The following is a 21,945-nucleotide window of genomic DNA, read 5'->3' as shown; positions in this document are numbered from 1 at the left end:
TAAAAAAATTAAAAAAACTTAGATAAGACACTTCTTACATACTTAATATGCATTATTTTCTAGTAATACATACTGATGTTGCCTCACGTACCTTTCTAAATGACAGAATATACTCGGTTTTCTCTAGTACCTCTTAACGTTAAACAGTCAATTAAACAGTCAGATAATTACAGTATTTTCTATATGACGGTTAATATGAATCCCTTTTATGAAACAGATCTACCTAATGTAGATGTAGGTATTTTGTCCTTCTTCCCCTTTTGCAAACACTTCAATAAATTATGATTACAGCCTCTCAGTTTAATCCAACAGACTACTGTATGAAGTCTTTTGGATAAACTCACCTCAAAAGTTATGACGACCGTCCCATAGGTTCCCCTCTCTCTAATTAGAGTGAGCGGCACAAATTCATTTCTGCCCCTGGGCTCATTCACTGTGATTAAGGCAGACTAATGAGGAAGAAAAGGAACAGACAATCAGACACAGATCAAATATCACAGCAGAATGAAGAAACTGTTACCATAGAAATATCAAACTCCCACAGACAAGTTAATCCAATCCGCAAACCAGTCCACTGATGGCATACATTTCCTAGCAACCAATTAGTTCAGCTAATGAAAACCTTAAAAGATTTCAGATAAAAATGTATCACGTAATGCAATTTGTGTGTTTTTGTTGTTGTTGTTGTTTGTTTGTTTCTGTAAATGAACATAGTCAACATACACAAAGCACTGACATATCATCACTGGTATTTTTAGGAGCTCCTACACCCATTAAAAATAGGTTTTCACCATCATGAAGTCGTTTATTAGATAGCTAGCTATAAATGTACTCAGGACAATCATTTAGGTCACTGGTCACTTTTTTAGGCTATTGTAGGTAACAGATTTTGAAGATATCCACAAATCCCAGAAGCAGCTTGGCTTAGTACTGTGGCTCTAACATTTTCTTATGTTCTTATGTTTTTTCAGAGAAGTCCTATACAAAATTATATTGTCAGAATGCTGTCAATAAGGCATAGCTACTCGTTCTACTAATACAACCTCTGTATTATTGCAAATATCATCTGCTGGAGTAACAACAGCATCTTATCCCAGAGGGTGTTATAAAATGCATATATTATGACAATGTTCCCTCAGTAATTGGTAATTAACCCTACTGCAAGAAGCTGTGCCTGCTCTTCAGAGGAACAGGTTTATATTCAGAAGCTACTTCTTTGTTTACATGCTACATTTCAAAACTGAATGTAATTCAGAATGTAATTCTAATTTAATACAAGTGTAAGAAAAAGTTTAAGTAGACTTGATGACTGAAAGGAGAAACGTTTGTGGTTAAATGTAGATGATTCTCTTTCCTGTCTAAGAGTGTCCAAGTATATTAATTTTTAATGTTAACTTTCTGAACTATTATGCATTCATATTTATTATTATAAATTGGAATTACAAGACACAGTGATGTGTAGCTTCACAGTAGTATTCTGCATGGACCTGCGTATGCTACTTCTGTTTTCTAAAGTACGTATTCCGGGAGTAGAATTGTACTGCAAAAGTGGTTGCCTTTAAAAGGAAGGCTTCATGGAACAGTTGTAGTATATTAGTATTTTACTTTATATTACATAGTATATTACTTCTTACTGTAAGGAAGATTACAGTAAAAGGAGTCTCCACATTTTCCTTTTCTACTCAACGCTGATGCATGCCTGCCAGGACTCTCATTCTTTCTGTATCACTGAACAGGATTTTGAGACACAGAGGACACTTCGGCAATGTTTCTTTGACCTGGCAGTTGTTTGATAATAACTCTGCACTGAAGCCAGGAGAAGAATTCTATGAAACTTATGGGACTGTGTGCTTCATGGATGGTGAAAGGTCGAAGTCAATAACACTACGTGCCATTTCAGATAGAATTCCTGAATTCAATGAATTTTACATTCTAAAGTTGGTGAATGCTTCAGGTATTGTCTTCCATATCACCATTTCCTTCATATCTGGTAGAAAAGAGTTATGTTTAATCAATCAAAAAGAAACCAACACTAGAAAGAGCATTGCTTTGAATCATGTCTTGATATCCTATGCTTTTCTGGTAAGGTTTTAGGTCTTATTTTTCATTTAATCTTGATTTCCATATATAGAGAGTTACTCAGTTCCCGAATTACTGTTAAACACATTTTGGTGATCTGAACTTTAAAAGGGATGCCTCTTGGTTTTTGAAATTAAACTTCTTAAAGTTCAGAAGTTTCATTTCAAAAACCAAGAGTTCTGAATTTCAGATACATAGATCTCCATGCACAAAATATAAAACAAAGATACTAACAAAGAAATAACAAAGGTATTAAAGGTTATGTGTGTCTACCATAATAGAGGTTGCTTTTTTGTTTGTTTGTTTCCCTAGAGGAGGTAAAATACTTGTAGTTACCACTTCACATGACTTAAATTACAACTTTAAATTGCTACTGGACACATTTCCTAATCTGGATTAATTCCACTTTAGTACTATTCATGGTCTTCTGTGCTCTGATACAAGTGAAAATGTGTGTTGGCCTTTCCTGTAAGTGAAGTCCATACGGATGTACAAAAGATTTCCTGCTTATAACAGGTAGATCACTGTACACTTTGAACACGGAGATTCTCCATTCACAACATGATCTTCATATCATGAATTCTTACTGTGCAAAGATAGATGACTAACACCAGGACTGGGCAGCAGTTTTAACACACAACTGGTTACTGTTTCTGCAAGGTGTATGTACTTCTGTATCAGAGGCAACAGGCAAGATTTTGCCATTCTCTATTCCTGTAAGTCTTTGAGCAATACAAGAATTGAATTTGGCCCCCATGCTTATCAAACGAATCAAAGGTAACCTACCTTATTGGCTAATTAAGAAAAGATGGACCTTGTCATGTTTCACCTGAAAGACATCTGTGTGTTTTACAGCTGAAAAATAGCATGTGGGTTTGTTTTCTACTGAAATTACATCAGCACAGTGTTTTAAGAATAATACAATTAACCTATGTAATTTTCAAGTTAGATCATTTGCTATAAGTCCAGAGGATCTTAAAGGAGGGTTTGAGGTTTTTTTAGAAACTTGTTTTATTAAAAAAAAAAAAAAGTACTTTGAAACTTTTTTCTGAGTGTGTTGTTTAATCATTAACTTTTACTCTAACTTCTATTACGCAGGTGGGTCTCCTGGTCCTGGTGGTCAGTTATCTGAAACCAGTCCTACTGTAACTGTCATGATCCCTTTCAATGATGACCCTTTTGGAGTGTTTGTTATAGATCCAGAGAGCCAGGACAGAGAGATAGTGGAAGATACTCTTTCTGAAGATGACCTTTCCTATATTACGGACTTCACCATCTGGAGACAGCAAGGCACCTTTGGTGTTGTCCGACTAGGTTGGGAAATACTGTCTAGTACCTTCCAAGCTGGACTGCCATCAATGGTAGATTTCTTGTTGCTTGGATCATTCCCAAGCTCAGTACAATCACAGCCCCACATGAGGCGCCATCACAGTGGAACAGACGCTCTGTATTTCAGTGGAAAAGAGGATGCATTTGGCATTATCGGTCCTGAATACCCATAACAATGGAAATAATGCAGTAACCAATTTTACATTTTCAGCTTGGTTAATTCCTAATGTCAGTACAGATGGCTATATAGTTGAAAAGGATAACGATAATGGGACTTTATATTATGGTGTGAAAATTCAGACAAATGATTCTCATGTTTCTGTAGTGCTTCATTATACAGCATTAGGGTCCAATATGACATACATGGCTAAAACATCAGTCATGAAATACCTGGATGAGAATACTTGGCTTCACGTTCTGATTACTCTGGATGAAAGTATAATTGAATTTTACGTTGATGGAATTCTAGTTCTGGGAGGAATGAAGAGTCTAAAAGGAGAAGCAATTCTTGATGGTGAGCCTTTGCTATTTTTCTCCATATATAAAGCTCTGAAATGCATAGTCTAGCCACTTCAAAGGTGGAAGAAATACACTGAAATGATTATATCTGTTAAGTTAATTGAAAGGAATGGATAAGAATTCTTTGAGGATTTTCAGAAAGCCTATGGAAATTGTGTGAATGTTCTAAAAAATTCAAACTGCTGCGATGTTGAGTGAGAGTAGAGGACTATTAATTGTATGGTGTACTATTTTATTTCTGCTTTTAAAATTCCAGGTTGAAGTTTAAGAAATCAAATTTTCCATTTGTAAAAAGAATAGTACTTCTGCAATTAGTAATTTCCATCACACTTGCAGTACTGTAGCTAAGCTGAGAGGCTGAGAGGTTTTTTTTTTTTCCCTCCCTCGGTTTCTAGAACAAATATATGTGAAATGCAATTATGCTTTTATTGCTAGAAGGATATGTCTGTGCTGTAAATTTTCTTTATTAGTGGGGATGGCGTGTGTCTGGGGATAATGCAATAGTAAGGCAAGTATGTCATCTCTCTCCGTTGAATGTTGGGTAATACACAGTGGTGTGCATAGCAGCCCAGTTTTTCTCAGCATCCTCCACTTTGTGCCCTGGGACTTTTATCAGTTCCTGTGGTTGCTCATCTCTACAACTGCCACTCAGTGTCATATGTATGACAATACACTGAAGAGCACAGCTTTTTTTGTTTGTTTGTTTTCTTTCGTTTTCTGAAAGGCAACTGAAAACAGCTGATGTGTGTGTTTTAGCACAAGAGCATAGCATGGCACAGAATAGGATAGAGTAGGAATGAATATGAGGCAGCTGTGATCCTATAGTTTGGAGACAGAGAAATATAAATGCTGTTGTAAAAAGAGTTTGGAATTTGCATGGAATTACAGTGTGGTGGATGAAATGGATGTCCAGAAGGGTTAATGCAGTAATCATGAGTATCATCAGAATGGATCAGCTGCCCTAGCAGAGGGAAACAAAGTAGGATTTGTTCAGCAAAACAAGGGCTAAAAGGGGTTGCAGTTCTGCTCTGAAAATCTGTGGAGGAAAGAGGGAGCCTCAAGTCTCTAAGACTTATAAAAATGAGGGATGATGATAATGTGCTGCTAGAACTAATAGGATGAAAAACTTGGACAGCATAGGATGGAATTGTTTGGCCTGTGAGGACTTACCTGTAACATTGAGATGAGGCTCAAGGAACCTCCTGATTTTGGATCTCAAGATCAATATGATTCCTCATCCAGGGACAATGAACAGTTTACCATTGGTTTTTAAGAAAAACAGGTAGTCAGTTGCTGACTGTTTCATACAAATACAATAACATGAGAAAAAATTATAATTTCCTTCTCAGGTCCAGGAATAGTAAGAATTGGAGCAGGAATCAACGGCAGCAGTAGGTACACAGGGTTAATGCAGGATGTAAGGCTTTATGAGCGTAAGTTGACACGAGCAGAGATCTATGAACTTCATGCAACTCCTGCAAAAAGTGATGTCCACCCTGTCTCTGGGTATTTGGAGTATTGGCAAGGAGAGACCAATAAATCATTCATCGTGTCTGCAAAGGATGACAAAGAGGAAGAAGGAGAAGAATTATTCATACTAAAGCTCATTTCTGTGCGTGGTGGAGCTCGAATTTCACAAGAAAACACCACAGCAAGATTAAGAATACAGAAAAGTGATAATGCTAATGGTTTATTTGGCTTCACTGGAGCATGTATCCCTGAGGTAAGGTGGTCATAATGGAAATTGTAGGTGATATTTCAGGCACAGAAAGCTAAATGGCAGGACCAAGTGACCTGAACAAACCCTAGATTTTGCAGTGTTTGCTTTTGTGGTTAAGCAAAGTTTTCCTAGGATTTGGAGATGCATATGTTCTGTTAATACAACCTCAGTTCCACTGGGATTTACTATATAATTTTAAAAAACTAAACAAAAAAATGGTTAAGAAAATTTAGTTTACTATATAAACTGAAGACTAAGGCTTAATTTTTTTTTTCTAGAAAAATATTTTACCTTCACTTCTGTTACATTTGAGTTACCAGTTAAAATGTAAGATTTAATTCTCTGGTTTTTTTTTGAGAATGGATTATTGCAAAGATTTTTATTTTAGTTTTCTGTGTCACATGATGTGTTTGAGATAATTTTACTAGAGATCATGCAATGACAAAGTGTTATGGATTTTTCCACCTTCATTTGCTGTCATAAACTAAGTTATAATTTGCATATGTTTGATGTCAGTTGGTTGATTTAGTAGTGGTTTTTTTTGTTGTTTTAGTTTTAACAGATGAAATCTTTTTTCAGTGGTATCCATTCTATATGCAGAGTGTAAACTTGCTACTTTTTGAGGAGGCTTGAAATAAACATAAATCATTCTTTACTTCTTTAATCAATTATAAGGGGGAATAACATGATAGCTATCTCTACTGGTATTGGATTATTTTGTGGAAAAAAAAATTTAATATAGTTTTCATTTGGGAACTCTTATGAGCTTTAATTACATTCTTTTTTAATCAAAGTGCTTATGATGTTTTTAAAATAACTGTCTTGCCTGAGTGATACTAGTTTTCAGTTTGGTTCAGTTTGCTTATTGTGTGCCTACCATATGCTATGATAATAGATTCCTTCAGGTTCAAGTACCTCTGATACGCTGTGATGCCACAGATCATCAGCCAACCATGAAGAAAAAAAATAATTATATGGCACGGTAATTGTTTTGCACCTATCATATGTCCATTTCACCAGGGAAGTATTAGAGCTCTTAGTGGTGATGCAGGAACACAGCATTTTTTTACCAGTAGTTTAACTGTGCATATCTGTCTACTAGGCAGCTGAAGTCACACACAGTATCTATGCTTTCTTACAAAGCAGCCCTGAAATTTATCTAATGCATAAGATAGCTTTAACCTTTCCAATAACTTTCAGATAAAATTATTTTCTATGTTAATTTTATGAACGTTATTTTCTAAAATAGAAGGTCAGTACCAATTAAAGCTTCATTCCAGAGACGTGACGTTGTCGCTGCAGAAGTCATGTTATCTGTGAAGATACAGAATTGTAAGGAGGACAGTAGAAGAGAAAAATCTGTTTTTCTGAATGATGATGGTATAGTTTATTTCTATCCATAGTGTGTCTGGTTAGAGAAAGTGCTGATCCAAATCTTTCTTTAAATTATTGCTAAGGAAAATTACAATATTGACGTTATTATAAAGCAATAGTTTCATTTGCTTTCGACAGGTACATTTCAAGCATATTGATTCTGTCTCTGACGCATAGTTTTAGGAAAGGGGTTGTGTCCAGGACGAACTGCAGTGTATTGTTATTTGTTACCTTAATAGTCCTCAGGGAGGCATCAGACTTTTGCAGATTCCACTAGGATTGTTCTGATTGGCATCAAGGTCAGTTTCAGCTTCCTAACACTCCAAAAGAGCTGAAAGTAACATGACAGCAATTTTTTACTTGAACATTTGTCTGGCATTAAATATTTTCGTGTTATTTAATGAAATTGCCTTGATTTACTTTGACAGTAATAAACGTTCCAAATTTTTGCTTTCTTCCAGACTGCTGATGAAGGTTCCACTATATCCTGTGTTGTGGAGCGTACAAGGGGAGCCCTAGACTATGTGTATATAAAGTACATTATCTCACAGGTTGATTCCACTGGCATTAATTACTCTGTTACCGATTTTTCTAATAGCAGTGGCACTATCACATTCGTTCCTTGGCAGAGATCAGAGGTAAACCCTACCTTCCTATTAACAATTCATCCTGTCCTTTACAAACCTCCTGGAAAATACCTTCTGAGGGTGCTTGGCTGGTTTGCATACTAGAGAGTGTTTACTTCACATGGCTTTTCTTATTATTATTTTTTATTTTGTTATTTTATGTTGTTATTTTTTTGTTATATATATATTTTCTTTCTTTCTTTTTTTCCATCCCTGACAACAAGAAAGTGTTATTTGTAGCTCTGTGTATATGTCAGTTCAAAAGTCACCATGTGTGCATGTACATATTAGATATATGTACATATACATAAAAAATATTAACTGTATTTATGTGTATGTGTACATATACTTTAAAAAGTGTAGATAGTCCATGTACTTTCGAAATTGGAAAATGATCAGGTTTGATCTGAGTGTTGTAACTCAAATTTATGTCCACAACAATTAAATAGGCAATAGTAAGATTCATTGCTGTTCTTGCACTCAAGGCTATCCAGGTTCTGTCTCCTTTTAAATTCAAAATCAGAAACAGGAGATTAAAGGTGTTCTTGTAACAATAGCTGTTTTTGAGTCTCCCTGAAATGATTACTGTCTGCTTTAATCTATTCCTCTGCATAAAGTGTGCGAGCAACTGGAACATAAGGAAATTATTCAATATTCTGGCCTTAGAGACACCTGAAATTGGTAATCAGAATTGCATCTCTGAGTTGGGGGAGAGAAAGAGAAATGATACATAAGGGAAGCTTTAGCTGCTTCTGAGAAAGCTTTCTAAAAGTCTTACGAAATTCCTTATCTGAATTAGTTTAAAAAAAAAAGAAAAAGAAAAAAGAAATACCAGGATACCAGGATACACTGAAGAGTAGGAATTCAAAGCTACAGAGGCCCACAATTAAAAAATTATGTGGGCAGACTGGAGGTCCAAAAGAGGGCCAGAAAGATGATCAAAGAGCTGGAGAACCTGTCCTCTAAGGAAAGACTCAAGGGGTTAGATCTTTTCACCCTTTAGAAGGGGACTTTGATCCCATTATTACAGTACCTAAAGGGCAGCTCCAGAGTTGACAGAGGCTCTCTCTTCTCAAGAAACCACAGGAGAAGACAGAGGGCAAAGAGTACAAAGATAGAGTGGGAGAGGTTTTGTCTTGAAATTTTTTACAACTACTGGAACGACTTCCTTAGGGACAGGGTCGGGTTGTCCCGACCTCAGCATCTGGGCCAGGGCAATCCCAAGCACAAACACAGGCTGGGCAGAGAAAGCACTGAGAGCACCCCTTGGGGGGGGAAGGACCTGGGCGTGGTGGTTGATGAGAAGCTCGACATGAGCCGGCAATGTGTGCTTGCAGCCCAGAAAGCCACCCGTACCCTGGGCTGCACCAACAGCAGCGTGGGCAGCAGGGCGAGGGAGGGGGCGAAGGAGGAAATTCTTCCCTCAGAGGGCGGTGAGGCCCAGGCCCAGGCTGCCCAGAGGAGCTGCGGCTGCCCCATCCCTGGCAGAGCCCAAGGCCAGGCTGGATGGGGCTGAGGGCAGCCTGGGCTGGGGGGAGGTGTCCCTGCCCATGGCGGGGGGTGGCGCTGGGTGGGCTTTAAGGTCCCTTCCAGCCCAAACCAATGTATGGTTCTATGGTAGAATTCCCATCACCAGGGGTGCTTAAGATGCAGTTGAACATGGTGCTGGATTATTTCATCTATTTTTTTTTTTTCCATGAAACATTGAACTTCATCTTTTGATGTCCCATCCAACGTGGGCTGTCCTATGATTAAAATTCTGGGGTAATAAACAGCGTGTGCTAGAAATAGAAATAAAAATAATCTGTTTCAATGAATTCAATCCTGATGTACAGCACAGAATTGTTAAATTTATTTGAAGAAGTGGTGCGGGACCACAGTACTGTAGAAACAACATACACTTTCTATTATTGTTTGTATAATAAGGATGAATTGTGAGTAGAAAATACCATCCTCAGTTTCACTTATATCAGGCTGCAGAAGTCAATGTGGACTCAAATTCGCTGAAGTCATTTGCAGGGATCCCAGTGACTTCACTAGAACTGTGAATCTGGATAATGTGATGACTGGCAAAAGCGTGTGGTATCTGAAAATAGTTCATTCATGTTATAATAGTTTGTTCATTCAGCTTTATTTCTCTGTGAAATGATATTACTGCATTTCATACAATCATATATAGCAGAAATTTCCAAAGCTTTTCTAGCATGGCAACATAGACGAGGCCCACATTACTCTATCTAGTGGCAGAAAATGGCTGATGTAGGCTCTTGCTACACAGCTTACTGGTCCAATTTACTGCATACATACAGAGGAGCTAATGTGCATGGCTCTAAGAAACGGGCTGGTAGCAAGCTGCTCTTCAGGTGGGATATCCTAAGGGACTTTCAACTGACATTTGTAATCTACTCATTACCATGCCTCTAAATATGATCAGCTACTTAAATGTTTTCTATATGTTTGTCCGACCATATCGAAACATAAAGAAAGATGGAATTTTCTGAAGTGAATGTGTTAGCGTGTTTAGAGCAAGGTTATGTTAGTAAATCGTATGATCTGCAGGTCAAAGTGTCAGGTGGTATAATAAGCTCAATTTATTTGCTCTCTAAATTGGATTAATCACTGTAATGTCTCTTCATAAGCATAATTTCAAAAAGATTTTAAAATTTATCAGATATTTCATGTTCAGTACATGGAAATTAAACTCTGCTTTTGTGAAGATATACAAAACCAACCAAACAAGTATTTATTATCACTTATTTATGTAGTTTGAAACAATTCAGAAAATATGCCTTCCATTTCCAGTAGCTTGGAAGCATTGTTTTTGGAAAGCATATTCTAGACATAAAATGTTATCTTAGAAATTAGTTGAATTTATGTGGAGAGCAAAAATAGTGTCCTTTGCTTTCAGAACTATACAGCAGATACAGCTGACTGACTAATCAAAGAATGTTGCATGGTTTGATTTCTCCATGATTTGGTCCTTCTCTAGGTGTTAAATTTGCATGTTATTGATGATGACATTCCGGAGTTAAATGAATATTTCCGTGTGACATTAGTCTCTGCAGTGTCTGGAGATGGGAAACTAGGTTCAACTCCTACCAGTGGAGCAAGTATAGATCCAGAAAAGGAAACTACTGATATCAGCATCAAAGCCAGTGACCACCCATACGGTAACAATGATGGGAATTATACAGCTTTGTTTCAGATTATTGTGTAGTTCTTTCCAGTCAGATGAAAACTTTGCTTGGTTGTAATAGTTGAGGAAGCAATCTCATATATTCCACTTTATCTAACTTGAATTAATTCATTGTTTATATACATGAATGAATACTGAATTAGTTTTCTTTTATAATTTTACAAAAAGGCCTCAAATCTTCCCTGCCCAAACAAGCAATGATTCTCTTGTGAGGGCAAATAAAGGCTCTGCATGTAGTTGATCCTGTCCAGGTTTTTCATCAAATGAGAATTCCTGACAATGAGAGTCATTTCTCCATATGTCTTGTACCAGTAAATACGCAAAACCGTGGCCTGTGAGGCTCTTTTGGGAAGAGAAGGTTTTATTATTGTGCTGTGCCTTTTATCAAGACTGACAAGAATATCAGTGAGAGAGGGTAAGGCACACAGCACATCTCTGGAAATAGTGTGATTGAGGCTTAAGGGTATACTGGTATATGTGGTTTTTAATTTCAGAACCATCACAAGATATGTTATCAATCACTTTATTTAAATTGTTTATCATCTTTAAAATTTGTTATGAAAAGCCATGTAAGTAGTAATTCTTGTCTTCCAGGTCTGCTCCAGTTCTCTGTGGGGCCACCTCCTCAGCCAGGTGATAAAATGATTCTTCCAGCCTCTTCTGTGCCCCATATTACTATTAAAGAAGAAGCTGGACACGTCAGATTACTGGTAGTTCGTGCACAAGGCCTTCTTGGAACAGTTCTGGTGGAATACAGAACAGTGCCAGTCACAGCTTTCAGTCCCAAAGATTATCAGGTATGGCAACTGCCAAGGTGGTATAATTGTTTTGGAATTAATTAGAGTTATTTATCGTGGAGATAGCTTTCAGTTTGACTGCTCTAGCCCAGCTATGATTCTTTCACAGAAAGACTACTTTACAAGGTGATGTGGCAAATGGATATGTAATATTCACTTAAAAATATACATCATGTGACTTCTCCATTCTTTTCTCTGCAGTAAGTTGCATTGTCTAGGAAAAGCCTCTGGTTTTGAACTTTTTTTTTTTTTCTTAACAGAGTTTTCAGTGTAGCAATTTGTGAGTTTTGCTGTTGTTACAGACCATATTATTCAAGTGCATGTACAGGTTAACATTATGCTTGTACATACTGGGATTTGTATATGCCTAGCAAAATAACCTGCATGTATCTGCACTTGCTTGTCCAACTGATCATTTGTGCAGAAAAATAAGAAAAATGTACATGAATGCAGATGCTCACCAGTATGTCAACTTAGATGTCTTCTTCTTTTTTTTTTTCTTTTGTAAAACAGATTTTTCAGATTTTTTTTTAAAGCTTAAGTGAGGAAAAGTAGATGTTTTGAAAAAGACAAAATGAAGGTTCTGTTTCTTTTTTTTATATGGATGAAAACATTAGACTTGAACAAAAATATGAAGAGCTCTTATATTGCAGGCTGTTGTGGGTACACTGGAATTTCAGCCAGGAGAAAGATACAAGTACATTACTGTTAACATCACTGATAATACTATTCCTGAATTAGAAAAAACGTTTAAAGTGGAGCTGTTGAACCCAGAGGGAGGAGGTAAGGCACATATATCAGTCCCTTAGTTGTATTTTCATGACCTCTACTCGTTCATAAAAATCTTGTCTTTCTTGGCATTATTTTCTATGTTATTTCTGAAAACAAACAAAAAGCACCTCTACATCCCCACCCCCATACAGCTGTCTTTTTTCGTAGGGAAGAACTGTTCCTCAGTTCTTTTCTTAATCCTTGGTGGAAACAACCAGATCCCATAGCAAGTATATTATTACCATGTATTAGGGAAAGTGTATCACTGCCATCTGTTAGGTCATCTAAAGGCAATTGCTGCTTTTCACTTTGTATAACTTCATGGTTGGTAATGAGAACTAAAATAATGCAAAAATATATTAGCAATATGTTGCATTTCAAAAATATGGAATATTTATAAAATATTTAAGGCTAAACAGTCAAAGTGTTGTGTTTTTGTTTGTTTGTTTTGGTTTTTTTTTGTTTTGTTTTGTTTTTTCTTCCACATGAGTGAAATCAGAAGAACTGCAATACATAGGTCAAATGGATTATAGCAGTAATAGGCTGTGGATGTTGAGGGCCATAGGGAGTTTGCTGAGCTGTAGCTGCAGAGGTAGCTCGTAGATAACTGTCTGTAAGAACAAGACAAACACTTGAAAGAATTATTGGTTTGAAGGGCTAGTCTGAAGGGACGGCAAAGCATAGTGGTGCTGCCACATAAACCCCTGAATACCTTACAGATTTTTTTTTCCATTTGAGAAAAATTTTAACGGAGATTGTAAAGCTTGTTGGAGGGAAAAGTAATTAGAAACACTGACAGCCATAAATTGATTTTTTTTTTTTAAACTGATGTTATTTTTTTAAACAATTCGGAAATTGCAAGTGTGGTCCCTTCTGGGAGGATGTATCAGATTTCCTTGAATTAATCCAGCTCTCTGCTATGATTGTATGTGTCTATGGTGCAACATGGTCTCAGTGATTCTTTTGGTAAAGTCTTGAGACTTTTCACGTATTTTGTCTTTTTGGTTGAATAGTTGTTTTGTTAAAAGGAGTCAAACTTTTCTCTTTCAAATTGTTGTGACAGAAAATTTACAACTAACTTTAGTAATCCAGTAACTATATAGCCTTTTTAAAATGAGCCTTCTTTTTGGCCTTTCCAACACAAACACAAAGCTTATGAAGTCCCCATTAGTTAAGTTTTCTGCAGATTTTCCCAACATTTTCACTTTGTGAGAAAATATTAGAATAAGGAGCTTGAGGGACTTTATCGTCTCCCCTACCTTTTTTTTTTTTTTTTTTTTCAATTTAGATTCCTCCATGACAAGCCTCAGTTAGGAGTGAGAAAGGGGAAATACAAAATGGGGACACAAAGAGGGAAAGAGAGGAAAGATAAACTATGTGTATGTGTTTTCTTTCATTCTGACTTCCCATTGCTATTTCCAATGTCATAAATTAAGTAAGAGGTGGCATATGTAAATATTTCAGTCTTTATTAGAACTCCTGTACACTTTCAGAAGCAAAGTTGATACCTTCCTAGAGTGCTTCCCTCTTTTTTTCCTGTTGTCCAGAATAGTTTAAATTTCTCTTTGCTTGCGCTCTGATTTATAAATGTATATATGTGTATATATCTGTATGTCTGTCATCTTAAAGTTGCTGAGCTCTTTAGAAATGATGGCAGTGGTAGTGGTGATGGGAACATGGATTTCTTCCTTCCAACTGTCCATCAGCATGGTAAGCATTTTGGATTAATCTTTATTTCTTTATGCTAACTGTAATATCCCTCATGAACTACACTACTGACACAGTTTATCATAGTGTTATTTTGCTTGTGGTTTGAGATATATCATAGAGTCCTGTCAAAACATTCTTTCCCATTTTAAAAAAGGCTTAATTTCAACAACAGTCAATACTAACCGTAATACAGAAAATAACAGCTTCTCTATCTTCAAAGCTGTATTTTTATAGAACACAATGTAGTTATTCCAGAAGTAGTTAGAAAAATTAGCTTTGTTTGTAAATTTTGTAAAATTTTCTGGAGAGCAAAGAGGAGAGAAACTTTTTAAATTTAAGGTAATTTAAAAATTACCTGACTGTGTGTTTTGATACTTTCTTTTGCCACTTGCTTTATGCTTTGATCTCTGCATCTCAAAAATACTCTTAATAAAAAGTGGTGTTAGCTCTTTTTTTTCTAAAAGAATGCTTTGATTATTTTTCATTTTTGAAGTCTATTTTTGTCACAACATAGAGAAAACAAAGATAATTTAATCTTGAGAAAATTAAAAACATACAATATGCAGAAATAAGATGAAAACAAAAGCACCTACTATGAGGGAAACGCTAATGATGGCGGATTTTGAATTAAACCCTAGAGACCTGAAAATATTGTGTTAGCACCCATTATCGAAATCAAATAATTTATTCCACAGTGACAGCCTGATTTTCTGTTTTATTTGAAAATACAAAGGAGTTCAGTTTGAACCTGAGAGTAAGTCTGTGGTTTAACCACTTTTTGGAACTTCCTGGGAAGTGTTGTTTCCTCTTCTGTGTTTCCAGATTTTTTTTAAAATGCCAGGCTCTTTCTCTTTCTAAGCAGCAAGTTATCTCACACAAGATGATCATTACAGTAGTAGAATTTCCTGGACTAGCTTTTTCTTTGTTCCAGCTTCAGTTAAAATAGTACCTGCTTTTGTCCTGTCTGCACTGCTTACACTGTGTTTTACCACGTAACTCTCCCCTACCCTAAATTCTAGTTCATTTTCCTTAATTAGACAAGTAATTTTATTTTTGATCCTCTCTTAAAATATTTGCATTTTATATGTTGCTTTGGAGTGTTGTTCCATAGAAGGGCTGCCAGGACTGCATTATTGAAAGTGAGTTCCTTATCCATGTGGATAATTATTCCACATTTAAAACAAAAAAAAAACACACCACAAAATGCAAAACAGCAGAAATATTCCAGTTATGCTTTTCTGTGTGCTTTTTGTAACAAACTTCCTTAGCTTTTAAGAAAAGATGGTATAAAAAAATAACTCATTTTGGCACTTGCACTTACAGCCAGCTTGGGAATTGCATCCCACATCGTTGTGACTATTGAGGCTTCTGATGATGCTCATGGCGTCTTTGAGTTCAGTACTGAGTCACTCTCGGTAAATGGAACTGAGCCTGAAGATGGAGATAGCAATATTATGTTGCAGGTTAGAAAGTTTTGGGTCTCATATTGCTATGCAATCCTCTTTTATGTCTATTTTACAGAGCATTCTGCAATATTTTTATAATAGGTCTACAGCATTTTAACTTAACTTTATCATGTACATTTGTCTTGACATTTTATACTTCACTTTCTAAAGTGTATCTTTCAGCTTAAAACTAAAATGTTTTATATAAGTTTAAATTTACTTCTACTTGTTTACATTTGAGGTATGAATATTTTAAAGTAAGTGCTGATGACACAACAAATACAGCAAAGCTAAGATGATAAAGATTACACTGTTTTTAAAATTAGTTTATTTTTAACTCATCATGTCAATGACTTTGCACTGTATATAATGGAGGGGCTGGATTGTGTGCAGCTTGCAGTTGGCAATGACATGCTTAAGATCCTCCGGGTAAGGATTAAGGGACATGGAAATAAGTTATAACAATAAGATGAAGTTGTTGTGGGAGTCTGCTATAGACCACCCAGCCAGGAGGACAACATTGCCAAATTATTCTATAATGAACTAAGGGATATCTCTAGGTCATCTGCCCTTGTCCCTGTGGGTGACTTCAACTTCCCAGATGTTAGCTGGGGATACCATACAGCCAATACAAACAGGTACTGGAAATTCCTGAGGCACGTTAACAATAACTTGTTGGTACAGTTACTCTGGAAGCTGACTAAGAAAGGTGCCCTCCAGATTTGTTGCTTGTAAACAGTGAGGGTCTTGTGGGTGAAGTGGTGATTGGAGGCTGTCCTGGCCATAGTGACCATGAGATGGCTGAGTTTAAAATCTTTGGTAATAGGAGGAAAACTGCCAGCAAAAGTTCAGCCCTAGCTATGGAGACAGCAGACTTCAGACTACTCAGTGAACTAGTTTGTGAGGTCCCCTTGGAACCTGCTTTTGAAGGTATTGGAGTCCATCAGTGCTGGTTAGTTAAGTAACACCTCTTAAGAGCACAGGAACAGGCAATTCCAAAGAGTCAGAAGTTGAGCAAGCTGGGCAGAAGGCCAGCTTGGCTGAGCAGGGATCTTATTCTAGAATTTAGGCGAAAAAGGAAAATCTGTGGGCATTGGAAGCAAGGTCAGTTGAACAAGGACTACAGAGGTGATGTTCACTCAGAGTTGAAGCTGGCCAGTACTGTGGGGACAACAAAAAGTGCTTTTTTTAAAGTATGCTAACAGCAAAAGGAGGAGCAGAGAAAACATTGATCCATTACTTGTTGAGGTTGGTAACCTCACAAATAAGTACGCCAATAAAGCAGAGGTTAATGCCTTCTTTGCCTCTGTCTTTAACACCAATGATGGGCTCGGGGACACCCAAAGCTCTGAATTTCAGGACTGTGATGATGATAAACTCCCAGCCAACTTTGAACTTGTGCAGGATTTGCTGCTCCAGCTGGATGCATATAAGTCTATGGGGTCCAGTGGGATTAATCCCAAAGTACAGAAAGAGCTGGCTGATGTCATTGCAAGACCTCTCTCAATAATTTTTCAATAGTCTTGGAGTCTGGAGAGGTCACAGTTGACTGGAATTAAGTTAAACGAGGAAGTGCTGGATTCTGCACCTGGCAAGGGGCAATGCTGGCTGTACGGACAGGCCTGGGGACAAGAGGCTGAAGAGCAGCCCCATGGAAAGGGATCTGGGGGTTTTGCTTGACAGCAAGAGAAATATGAACCAGCAGTGTGCCTTAGCAGCCAAAATGGTCAACTGTGTTCTGGAGCATAAGGCACAGCAATGCTGGATGGTCAAGGGAAGGGATTGTCCTGCTCTGCTCTGTGCTGGCGAAGCCTCACCTCTAGCACTGTGTGTGCTACAATATATGAAGGACATAAACTATTAGAGAGCATCCAAAGGAGGGCTACTATGGTGGTGAAGGGTCTAGAGGGCAAGAAGTATGAGGAGCGGCTGAGGTCCCTGGGTTTGTTCAGCCCAGAGCAGAGCAGGCCGAGGGCAGGCCTCATGGCGGCCTGCAGCTCCCTCACGAGGGGAGCGGAGGGGCAGGCGCTGAGCTCTGCTCTCTGGGGACAGCGACAGGACCCGAGGGAACGGCATGGGGCTGGGACAGGGGAGGGTCAGGCTGGGGGTTAGGGAAAGGTTCTGCACCCAGAGGTGGTCGGGCACTGGGACAGGCTCCCCAGGGACATGGTCACAGCACTGAGCTGCCAGAGTTCAAGAAGCATTTGGACTACTCTGTCAGACATGCGATTTGATTTTGGGTGGTCCTGTGTGGAGTCAGGTGTTGGACCTGATAATCCCTGTGGATCTTTTGTAACTCAGGATATTCTGTGATTCTGTGACTTTGCTGTATGCCATTTTACACTTTTATGTTCTTCTTTCTTATAGTACAAAGAAATACATAAATCTTTGTGTTTTCCACTTAGGTTGTGAGAACTCATGGGGCCCTGTCTGAGGTGACTCTGTATTGGGTCATAGTCTGTGATCTTACAGAAGACCTGGTCTCTGCATATGGGAATGTAACATTTGATGTTGGCCAAGTGAGAGCAAATATTACCATACAAGTTTCTCCTGACAACGTGCCTGAACTGGATCAGGTGTTTTCAGTTTTGATCATCAATGTGTCCAGTGGTCGTCTTGGAAATCACACTAATGCAACATTAACAGTTTTAGCTAATGATGATCCATATGGACTGTTCATCTTTTCTGAGAGAAACAGACCAATAAAAGTTGAGGAAGAAACAAAAAATATCTCCCTGACAATAGTAAGGCTTGGTGGTCTTCTTGGTACAGTAGTGGTTACATACAGAACTTTAGGTGATGATGAAAAGTCACCCTTTCTTCCACCTGATGTTGTTAGAGCAATACAAGGAGAAGATTATATACCCATTACTGGTTATGTGATCTTCGCAGCCAATGAAAGCGAAGCCACAATATCTTTGCCTATTTTGGATGATTATGATCCTGAGAGGTCAGAATCTGTTTTTGTGGAGCTAAACAATACTGTTTTGATCGACAAAGTACAGGATCGGCCAAGTAAGTGTCTTTCATATGTAAACCCAAAGCTTAAATATGTAGGCTAATATTTATATTTAATAGGATAAAATGCAGCAATTGAAATTACAGTAAAATTTTACCTCTGCCTAACTCTGTATAGTTAAGAATCCTGTAAGTTATATGTCAGAGTATCTCACATTAAGTATGAAGATTCTGTGTGTCAGCATATATTTCCTTTACCACAAAATTTTGTCAGGGGTGGACATTTCTTTCTCCCTTCTGCATCTGCTTTATCCCAGGTGTTTTAGGCCAACTGTATTACTGTATTGGTTTTGTGTGCTAATACCTGCTCACCTGTTGTTTCTGTAAAGCACAATGATAGGAAATAAGCTAGTTGCACTTACTGAAAGCGAAAAAAGCCTTTTAAACATTAAGTGGTGTAGAATTGCAGCTTCATGCTGGCTTTTTAGCGTAGAGGATGTTTGCCCGATCAGATAAATTCAGGTCATTACAGCCTTATTTATGCTTAAGAGCTTCTTGGCATGCCTAATTTCCCTTCCCTCTCCCCCATGACTCTCCCACATTAATCTTGATTTTTAAGGGAAACACTACAAAAAATTCTACTGGGAAACTGAAAGGTTACTTATAGTTCATCATTGCTAGTGTAAAATTCTATTGTCCTATGGACAAATAAATAAGTAATTTTGCTAGTACCTCACCTCTTCAAAGAACTGGTGTTTTGTATGCTCCACAGCAGGGTAGAATAATAAGTTAGTAAGAATGTGGATTTTCTGACATAATATAATTCAAACATCAAAAATATGCTTGTGCAGTTTGTAGTTATATTTTGTCCAAATCTAAAATGAAAATTTTATTGAAAGCTAGTAGTGGCCATCCACTAAACTCAGGTGTATGTATATGAACAGTATAGCCATATATAGGAGGCATTTCAGGCTTGCTCTAAGAGGTTTTTTTCATATTTCAGTTGTAAATTCTCCTCGTCTTGGATCAGTGGGTGAGACTATAGCTCATGTAATTATCAATGCCAATGATGATGCTTTTGGAACACTTCAGCTTTCAGCTTCAGCTGTGCGAGTTGCTGAAAATTATGTTGGACCAATCATTAACGTGACCAGAACTGGGGGAATTTTTGCAGATGTTTCTGTGAAATTCAAAGCTATGCCAATAACTGCAACAGCTGGTAAGAAATCAAAATAGCAGAAATACACATTCTGTGTTAAACCAGAAAGAGCATACTGTATGCTTCGAGTAACCAAAGCAAGCAAGTGTGTATTGAATGCAGTCTAGTAAAACAAGTAGAAAAAATACCAAAGTGTGAGATACTTACTGAGTGTACTTAGGAGACAGGAATTCAGGTCCTATAGAAGAGACCTTACATCAAATTTAAAAAAACTCAGAGATATCATCACTGAAGAATCTAGCAAGAAAACTAAGGAAAGGAATTGGCTGTTTGTTTCCCTGGTGGCCACTCACTTTCTCAAAAAAATAAAATAAAATAAAAAATCCTGTAGTAGTATATATAGCTAGTACTTAGTCCTTTGTACATATTTCAACCTACCATACATGGCTTATTTGAGTTTCTTGGAGGGAAATTGAGAGCTGGTGACTCCTCTGTGAAACAGACAAATGTTAAGCACAATTCAAGAAGACTTTTACTTTGCAAATGAAAGGTAAAGCTCTCAGGTGATCCCTGAAAAGCTCCACGAGGGAAGGAGTGACCTTATGTCCTTTAGTAAAATCTCCTTTGAAAAAGGTACTTCTGTTTCATTTTATCTCTTGGAAAGCCAGACAACTATCAGAAATCAAATATAGAAATGTCACAGTTGTGTGATCTTCTCAATGGAAGATAATAATGGACCTTTTGTAATTGCTTCTTGGACTGACAGTGTAAACTCTGTTTTGGCCAAGATGAGATTTATTTTCATCCATCCAGATATCTAAAAGGCACTAGGAAATAAACAATTGTATTTTCTGGGTATGAAGATAAAGAAAAAAAAAACACAAAAAAACACACCAACATATGAACACAAGGGAATGCAAAAAGAACAGATAAATATTAGTGCTGATAAACATTAGTGATGTTTCATAATGAACCAGAATGCCTTAATATTCTTCTGTGTTTTGATTGTTTTGTTATTTTTTCATGTACAAATCTAGGTGAGGACTACAGTGTAGCCTCATCAGATGTTGTCTTACTAGAAGGAGAAACAAGTAAAGCTGTGCCAATTTATATAATTAATGATATCAATCCTGAAGTTGAGGAGTCCTTTTATGTTCAGCTGCTGAATCAAACGACAGGAGGAGCCTTGCTTGGATCTTTGACGAGGGCAGTCATAACCATTGAGGCTTCTGATGACCCGTTTGGATCCTTTGGTAAATGAGTCTTATTTGCATATTTTCTCTTGTCCAGTAGCAATCTGCTGATTTGTGGGTGAGTTATTACTGGGCAATGGAATAAAAATTTTCAGAATACAAAAAGGGAAGTCTGGATGAACACAGTAAAGGACAAAATAAGATAAACTAAATTAAAACGTGTAAGTAAGGGCAAATGGTGCCCTTATATAGCGAAATTGAAGCATTCAGTCAACTTATATATCAAGATTTTGTGAGACGAAGGTGGATTTTGGAGTCTCCTAATGGGGATGGATTTTAATTTAATTTGTATTTTTTTATCTATTCTAAATGTTGCATTTCTGCAATAGCTTGAAGCTTAAGTTTACATGCCAAAACCTGTTTAGATAGTGCAGTGTCATTGTTTTACAAAATAATCAGGCAAAGCAGGTTTAAATATCTGGGGAAATTGGAAAGTACAAATATGACTTAAATTGCATTCTTGTATGTTCTGGTTGTTAGTTATTGTAGTTTTTCTTCTTTCTATCATTATCAGTAAAATGGATTGTGGACACTTTCCAAAAATAGTTTCATTACACAGGTTTTGAGAAAAAAATGGTAATTTCAAAAATTTAATGACATTTTAGAAATTTATCTTTTCTATTTATTTTTTCTATTTCAGTATTTCTGGTGTATGTTTTCCAGCCATTTTATTTGACTTACTCTTTCTCCCTTTAGTACCCTACTTTATTTCAGTTATTCCATTTTATCAGCAAAATGTAAAGGAAATTGACAAAAGTAAATAATTCCACATGGATAATTCATTAACTTCATTCTTAACAACTAAAGATTTTATACAAGAAAGACTTATATTTGAAACAATTTAGATGGAATATGTTGACACATTTTTTCCATACGTGACATAAAAAATGATAAAAAATTTCCTCACTGGGAAAAATTACCTTCTGACCGTCTTCTAAAAACTTAGATCATGGCTAGCCTTGAACAATGGATACGTTGGAATAAACTCTTGGGTGGGGGCTGAATTTTC

At 37.0% G+C, this 21,945-nt stretch overlaps 1 long non-coding RNA gene across 1 annotated transcript; it reads left to right on the top strand.

Moving 5' to 3' along the window:
- Nucleotides 1–10,725: 10,725 nt before the first annotated feature.
- Nucleotides 10,726–13,527, top strand: LOC310891703. Its single transcript, XR_014577687.1, has 3 exons — nt 10,726–10,817; nt 11,438–11,640; nt 12,154–13,527. It is a non-coding gene; the product is annotated as an uncharacterized lncRNA (long non-coding RNA).
- Nucleotides 13,528–21,945: the final 8,418 nt, after the last annotated feature.

Source organism: Anser anser (assembly GCF_964211835.1).
Source record: "Anser anser genome assembly, contig: HAP1_SCAFFOLD_197, whole genome shotgun sequence".
NCBI lineage: Eukaryota > Metazoa > Chordata > Aves > Anseriformes > Anatidae > Anser > Anser anser.
Note: the sequence above shows the minus strand (reverse complement) of the source record. Positions and strands in the feature narration are given on the sequence as shown.